Raw genomic sequence first — 7,302 nt, forward strand, 5'->3', positions numbered from 1 at the left:
TGTGGGAACACTAAGTGGCTCACCAAAGTCTTCCTTCAACTCTCTGCCTCAGGCTATCTAACACGAATTTGTGCTGTGTGCCTTTTCCATAATTAACAAACTCTGGGCATTTAAGACGGTTCGTACTGGAGACAAGGGTGGGTGTTTGCTCTCCAAGATTCTTGAAATCTGGCCTTATAAGGAAGGAGAAATGGAATGGGAGAATTCGAGAGAAAACTCATTTCTTCCCCAAGTGTGTTAATGAGTTGAACCACAGGAGGCTGTGTGTGTAAGTCAGACTGCAAGCAGCTGTAAATTAAATTTATTACGCGCCGAGGGATTTTAATAAACATTACTTAAAAATAGCAGCAGACAGTCATTTGTATTGTATCACGTGACCTGGTTAGAGAGACATTTTTGTGCCTCTGCTATTAATCAGAGTCACTTTGAGAGACAGTTGGTAAATTCTTTCAGAGTTACTGGCACCTTCTACTTAATTAGGATTGTTCTGGAAGAGAGCAGGATGAGTCAAAACTTGTCATAGTGTACATTACGGTGCCCTGGAGGCCCTCCTTGCTCATTAGATGTTGCTTATTAGGCTTTCCAAGAGAGAGAAACTTAAGAGAAAATGTCGCTTTCTTTAGTGAAACCTCAGACCCTGGAAGGTTAGCACCAGAGGGCAGTTCGTTCACTGGAAGGAGTGCTGAGCCAGGCAGGAAGTGATAGCGGATCCGACCCTGCTGCCACTCCCACGCCAGCCTCAGGGGGGCGCTGCTCGCTCTCTACCCCACTGGCCATGCAGCCAACTAGGTCTTTTCCTCTCCCACTGCGGGAAACAGGAGGGGCTCTCCTTGCGATAGTCAGAATTATGTTTGAAAATTTCCAAATACGACCTAGTTGTCACCTTATTCAGACTCCTCTCATTTGTCCCTGCCAGAATCTGAGCCCTGTGGACTCTTCCACCCGCCACTCCTGTCCCACTTGCAGGGAAATGAATTCCTGCAGCTCAGACTTTCCTGTCTGGAATCAAGTTGACCCGTAGCTGAATGGGAGTTCGGCCATTTCTCAGTTGGGTAACCACTCCTCCACATCCTCATCTGTAAAATGGGATTAGTCACTGACAGTCCTTTGACAAACTCTGTGAACAAAGCAACTTAGCATAGGAAAGGGTTTGTTTCAGCTTACAGGCCCCAGTTCGTCACAGAGAGAAGCAGAAAGCATGGCAGAATGCCGCTTGCTAGATCACAAGCTCCTGGTCAGCTAGCTTCCTCATAAAGCTCATGCCCACTTACCTAGGGATAGTACCAACCAATATGGGCGGGGCCCTGCTACATCAAGTACCAACAAAAATAACCCCTCCATAGACACAGTCACAGGCCATTCTGATCAGGGAAATCCCTCCGCAGAGGCTCCCTTCTCAGGTGGCTACATTGTGTCAAGTTGGCAATTTAACTAAGGCAGTCACTCAGTCAGGGCTCCCACACAAAGTTCTTAGAAGGATTATGTAAGAAAGACTCCCGGAGGGACTAGAAACCTGAGAAAGGGTTTTATAAATGCTAAAAGGAAGGCAGAAAGATGGCTCAGTGGTTAAAAGCTCTTGTCTCTCCTCCAGAGGACCCAGGTTCAGTTCCCATCACTCTTGTCGTTGCTCATAGACATCTAGTTTCAGGGATCAGACATTCTCTTCTGATGCCCGTGGGGAACCAGCCACACATGTGGGTGTATACATACATACATACATACATACATACATACATACATACATACATACATGCAAACAAAACACTAACACACATAAAAATAATTAAATCTTTTTTTTAAAAGATGTGTTAAGGGGGCAGGTCTGGGGAGATAGCTCAGTGGGTAGAGCACTGGCCTGAAAGCATGTGGACCTAAGCTCAGCTTCCCAGAACCCACATAAAGAGTGGAGCATGGTGATTGGTGTCTATAACCCCAGCAATGGTGAGATTGGGGGAAGGGGGGGTGGGTCAATCGATCCCTGGGAACTTGGAGCCCAACTAATGTGGCCAACATGATAAAGCTGCAAGTCCATGAGAGACCTTGTCTGAAAAATCAAAAGGTGGAAGGCACCTGAGGACCAACACCCAGAAGTCCTCCTCTGACCTCCACACGTGTGCATGACATGTGCATCCTCAGGGACATGCACAAATACAAAATGGAGATGTGGGGGAAGGAAGAGGAAAAGGGGAGAGGGAGGGGGAGGGAAGGAGGGGGGAGGGGAGAAAGGGAGAAAAGGAGAAAGGGAGAAAGAGAGAGGGGAGAGGGAGAGGGAGAGAAAGAAGAAAAGAAAGACGTTAGTAATATTCTTTCTTCCTTGGCCCAAAGCACCCTTGGCCCTTTGTCTGCCGGGTGATTTTTCATCCCTGATGTCTTGGCTGTGGCAGCATCTGCCAGCAGGTTCCAGCATCCTGTCTGGTTTCAAGAACCTTGCTCTGGGCTCCAGTCACGTCACACACTGGGGCACAGGGTCTCAGAGGCTCCCGCCTTTGTCTGGTCTGGTCATGCAGGCTGCTGAAGGTCTCAGAGCTGAGATCATGTCTGGCCTCCCTTGCTTCCCGGTGTCAGCTGCAAGTATTCTTAAAGTGTCTGTGGAATAAAACGAAGCCTTGGTGACGATTATGAATCTAGACAACGGGGCTGAGAGTGGACCAGAGGGGACCGCTTACTGATTAGATGGGGTTCCCGTGAAAGCAGAGGGGGGGTCATTTCTCATCCAAACCACCACAGTGTAATAAGATATTTAGAGCATAGTAAATGAGTAGTAAGCATAAAATTCCACACTTTAAATAAAAACAAAATAATCAATTTAATGACATTGAAAGCTGGGGCTCAGGTACTTGGACACCACTGCGTTGTTACTATAGCCAGAAGGTGGGAACGATCCAAGTCTATCAACAGATGAGTAGGTAAACCACAGGATGCAAGGTAGCAGAGGTAGCACGGCAGTGAAGAGCACTTGCCCAGTTCAGTTCCCAGCAGCCACGTGGAGGCTCACAACACAGTCTTTAACTCCAGTTCCCGGGATCTTTTGGCCTTTGCAGACACTGCACACACATGGAGCCCATACATACCTACATGGATTTAAGACACTCTTAAACATTAGTTAATTAGTTGGTTAGTTAGTCCAAGAACATCCTCAGCTAGATAAGGAGTTCAAGACAAGCCTGGGGTTGCTTGGGAACATGCCTTCAACATTCAGCAAACAGCCAGGGGTATGGTTGGACATAAATGCACACCCACAGAGACATATACACATACATACACAGGCATGCGCACACACATACACACAATATTTAGACATACATACACAGGCGCTCACACTCACAGAACATACAGACACACATACACAGGTGCATGCACGCATACACAGAAAGCACAGACACACATGCACATACAGAGGCATATACACAGGCGCGCACATACACATACACATACACAGGTGCATTCATACATATACAGAATGCCCAGACATACATGCACTTGCACATACACATGCACATACACACAGAGGCATATACACAGGCATCCACACACATATACACATGGCCTATAGAAACACACACAACATACACCCATCCTCTTTCACACATTCATGGAAACAGTTGGGTTATTCTAGCTTTAGGAAGGCCCTGGGCTCACCAGATTTTTACTCAATGAGTTTCTCATGACACCATTTGTAGCAGGAAAGTCATGAATTAGTTATCAAACTACTCAATAATTCATAGGCGCCACCACCATGCTCTGTGGAGATATGTGTGCCTTTCCTGATGGCCATTTGTGTGTGCATGTGTGTGTTTGAATACACAAAAGCATGAGGGGACAGATCATTCCTATGTTAAATCACCTTTAAAATGTGTAGCACATGAGAGCCACAAAGGTGTATACGAAACAATACGCTGCGTACAACTTTACTCAGTGCACTGGTTGGATTTGTTGTTTGAAGCTAGGGTCTTCAACTGCTGAAATTACAAGACACTAACTCCCACTTATGCTAGCTAGGGAGAAGCCATGGCCCCTTACAGGCCCAGGCAAGAGATCCCTAATTGGGTCACATCTCTAGCTCCTTCTGGCCTTTTCCCTTCTTTGTGTGGTTGGGACTTTTGGGCAAGCCTATTCCCACATTTATTCCCAAGGGACCTGTGCCCCTCATTTCATGACACTTACATCTGAGATGCTTTAAACGCATAACAAAACGGTAATGAACATTATAAGAATACTCACTAATATGCTTAGGGAGAAAACGTCGTTCCAATAGCAACCTTACTGTCAAATTAGGAGTGAGTTTGAAAACAGTAATGTGGTAACACAAAGGGGCTTAGATTGCCAGGTGGTCCAATGGGAGCCATCATTCCTGGGAAGTGACTGGGCAGTGTGTTGTCAGTGTCTGCCTCAAATCCTTGACACGCTCAGATGCCCAGCCCCGCATTCACTGGGAGGACTCAATGAGGAGAAAATAGTGCTCGCTGTAGGAAGAAGACCTGTGGGAAGATGTTCACAGCCTAATGATGTCCCTGCTGCAGGGTGCTTTAAACACCCGACTCCTCTCCCCGCCACCCCCATCCCCAGGTGGACAACTTCACACTTTGTCCTCTGTGCTTTCAGAAGTGAATGGGGCGGGACCAGTGTACTGAGGACCATGGGGCTGAGAAAAAGGTGGATTCCAACCTGCTGCCTGGGGAGAAACCCCAGCAACCCTGCAGCCAGTTAGTTCTACCCCAGTGTGGCCAGGCCCTGACGTCTGGAGTCCCCAGGATACCCACATAATAACCCACATGGCTCTCGTCTTAGTGACATTCTGGGGATGGATGGAGAACCCCACTGAGCACAGGGTTCAGCCAGAACCACGCTCAGGGGGCCCTGTGGACTGGGTTGAGTCAGAAACCTACGACGACGAAGAAGGGCTGGAGTAAGCTTTGGGCAATAACGGGTGAACCTGGGCACTTACCTCCCCAGAGATGCCTCACAGATCCAAGGTGATAAGTCTGGGTCTGTGGTACCTTAACCGCCACTCTTCCGTGAGTTCACAGTCCTGAGATCATGCAAGGGCATCGCCTGCCTCCCTCATCTCTGTCTGACAGACTGAAGTGCTAGTTGGGAGTCTGAAGCCATGCTAGTTCCCACCTTCCCTGGACAGCCTACATTTTTGCAGTGTGGCTTTTTATTTGCCCAAGACGGACATCTTTGCATTTCCAGCTATGAGCCCGTGCCCTGGAAGAAGTGCTTTAATGTTTCCTGAGGCCAAGGGGCCAAGGACAGCTACAACCTCTTTCCTGGCCTGAGGTGTACAGCCTTCCACTCCCTAGACCCTGACCTCCACACCGGAAGGCGTGGCTTTTCCTGACACCCGAGCTGCAAGGCTTAGGCCCCGCCTCCTGGTACACAGCTACGTCTCTGGCTGTCACTCAACCCCAATCCCATAGACACACTGGCTTTTCACTGAGATGCCTGACAGAGACAGATGCCTTAGTCCTTTGTTGGGCGGCTATGATTCTGTATTCCCCCACCCCGCCCCCTCCAACCCCTAGCCCCGCCCCCACATCTGCTGCCAGTCACAGCCAAGTGAAGTCAGAAGCATAGGGTGGAGGTCAGGTACGTGGTTAGATCAGTGTCACAGCCAAAGGCTGGTCTCCAAGAGCCAGGGTGGAAAGGGGGCCCAACGTTTGTGTCATCAGACCCACTTAGACTCAGGTCTTATCCCTCCCTGCCATCTGCAGGCTGGGGGATCTTAGATGAGTGGGTTTGCTTCCCTGAGCTTTTCCTCCTGTGTTAAAAAGCAAGATTTCATTGTCCTTCCTACTAGGCTGCAGGGAGGACTGACTGGGAGGATAGGGGCATAGCCCACCTCAGAGGAGATTGAGATGCAAAGGATTCTGTAGAACCTCCAGCATGAGTCCCAGAGTAGCATGTGACACCTTAGGTGTGGGGGAGGGGCTGGAGGTTGAAGGGGGGAGGGGGACGGGGGAGGGGCCAGGGAGGCAGGGCAGGAAATCACTCCTCCAGAGCTACTGGGGCTGTTGGCTGCTGTGGGTGAGGTTGCCTCTCCAGGGACAGTGACAGTAAAAGGCTTAGCAGATCCTGAGTCAGCCTGGTATGGGAGAATCCCCTGTGAGGGGGGGCCCAGGAATCCTTCTCTGGAGCAGCACTGAGCTGGGTGGTGGGTGAGGCCTTGGTTTCCTTGTCAGCCTTTGGGTACAGGAAGGAGACCCTGATCTTTGGAGTCCAGAAAGCTACAGAAATGGGGACCAACAATGTGCTGGCTAGTTTTTATTTGTTTGTTGTGTTGGATTTGTTTGTTCTATTGTTTTTGTTTGTTTTATTGCTTGTTTCATTGTTTTTGTTTTGTTGTTTTATTGGTTTTGTTTGCTTGTTTCCTTTTTGTCTGATTCTTTTGTCAACTTGACACGAGCTAAAGTCGTCTGAAAGAAGGGAACTGCAACTGGAAAAAATGCCTCTATAAACTTAGTCTGTGGGCAAGCCTGAGAGGCATTTTCCTAACTGATGATTTATGTGGAAGGGCTCAGCCCACTCTGGTGGTGCCAGCCATGGATATAAGACACAGATTGTATGAGAACACAAACTGGAGAAGCCGAGAGGAGCAAGCCAGGGAGCAGCACTCCTTCATGGCCTCCGCTTCCGGTTCATGGTCTTCTTGAGTTCCTACCCTGGCTTCCCTCAGTGATGGAAGATTAAATCAACCCTTTCCCCTACAATTTGCTTTTATCCCTCGTGTCCAAACACAGCAGTAGAAACCTTAACTAAGACAAACAAACTCCTCTAAGATTCACTTCTTCCCTGAGGACCCCTGGTCTTCCATGACTTCATGGCTTCTTAACTATAGGGGTGAAAGGAGCTGGGGCAGAGACGCTCTGACGTCAGAACTCTGCTTTGCCATCTCAAAGAGTTGGTGAGGATGCCGTTGGTGTTCTATAAAAAGTCAGATGAGGAAAAGTTCTTAGGATGGGGCTTGGTACATAATAGGTGCTCAATAAAGCTGGGCCTCCTCACATCAGAACCTCCATCAGGGCTGCCAACCTGGACTGCCTTCAGAGATAGTCTGTTAAAACACTGTTAAAGGAACAAAAGGGAAATTCTAGAAATAAGTAAACAAGCAGGGCCTGGAAGGTTGTCCAGTGGTCACCCACCAAAACGCTCCATGAGGTGTTATCAAGGCTGGCATTAGCAACTTCATTTTATTCTGTACACTTCTACCATTCATGTGGTCAGACATGGGATTGACACCATCTACTTTACAGATTAAGAAAGTGAGGCATGAAGATAGGCTCTTTGTGTGTTACAGCAGGG

This window comes from Rattus norvegicus, chromosome 6 (assembly GCF_036323735.1).
Source record: "Rattus norvegicus strain BN/NHsdMcwi chromosome 6, GRCr8, whole genome shotgun sequence".
Classification (NCBI taxonomy): domain Eukaryota; kingdom Metazoa; phylum Chordata; class Mammalia; order Rodentia; family Muridae; genus Rattus; species Rattus norvegicus.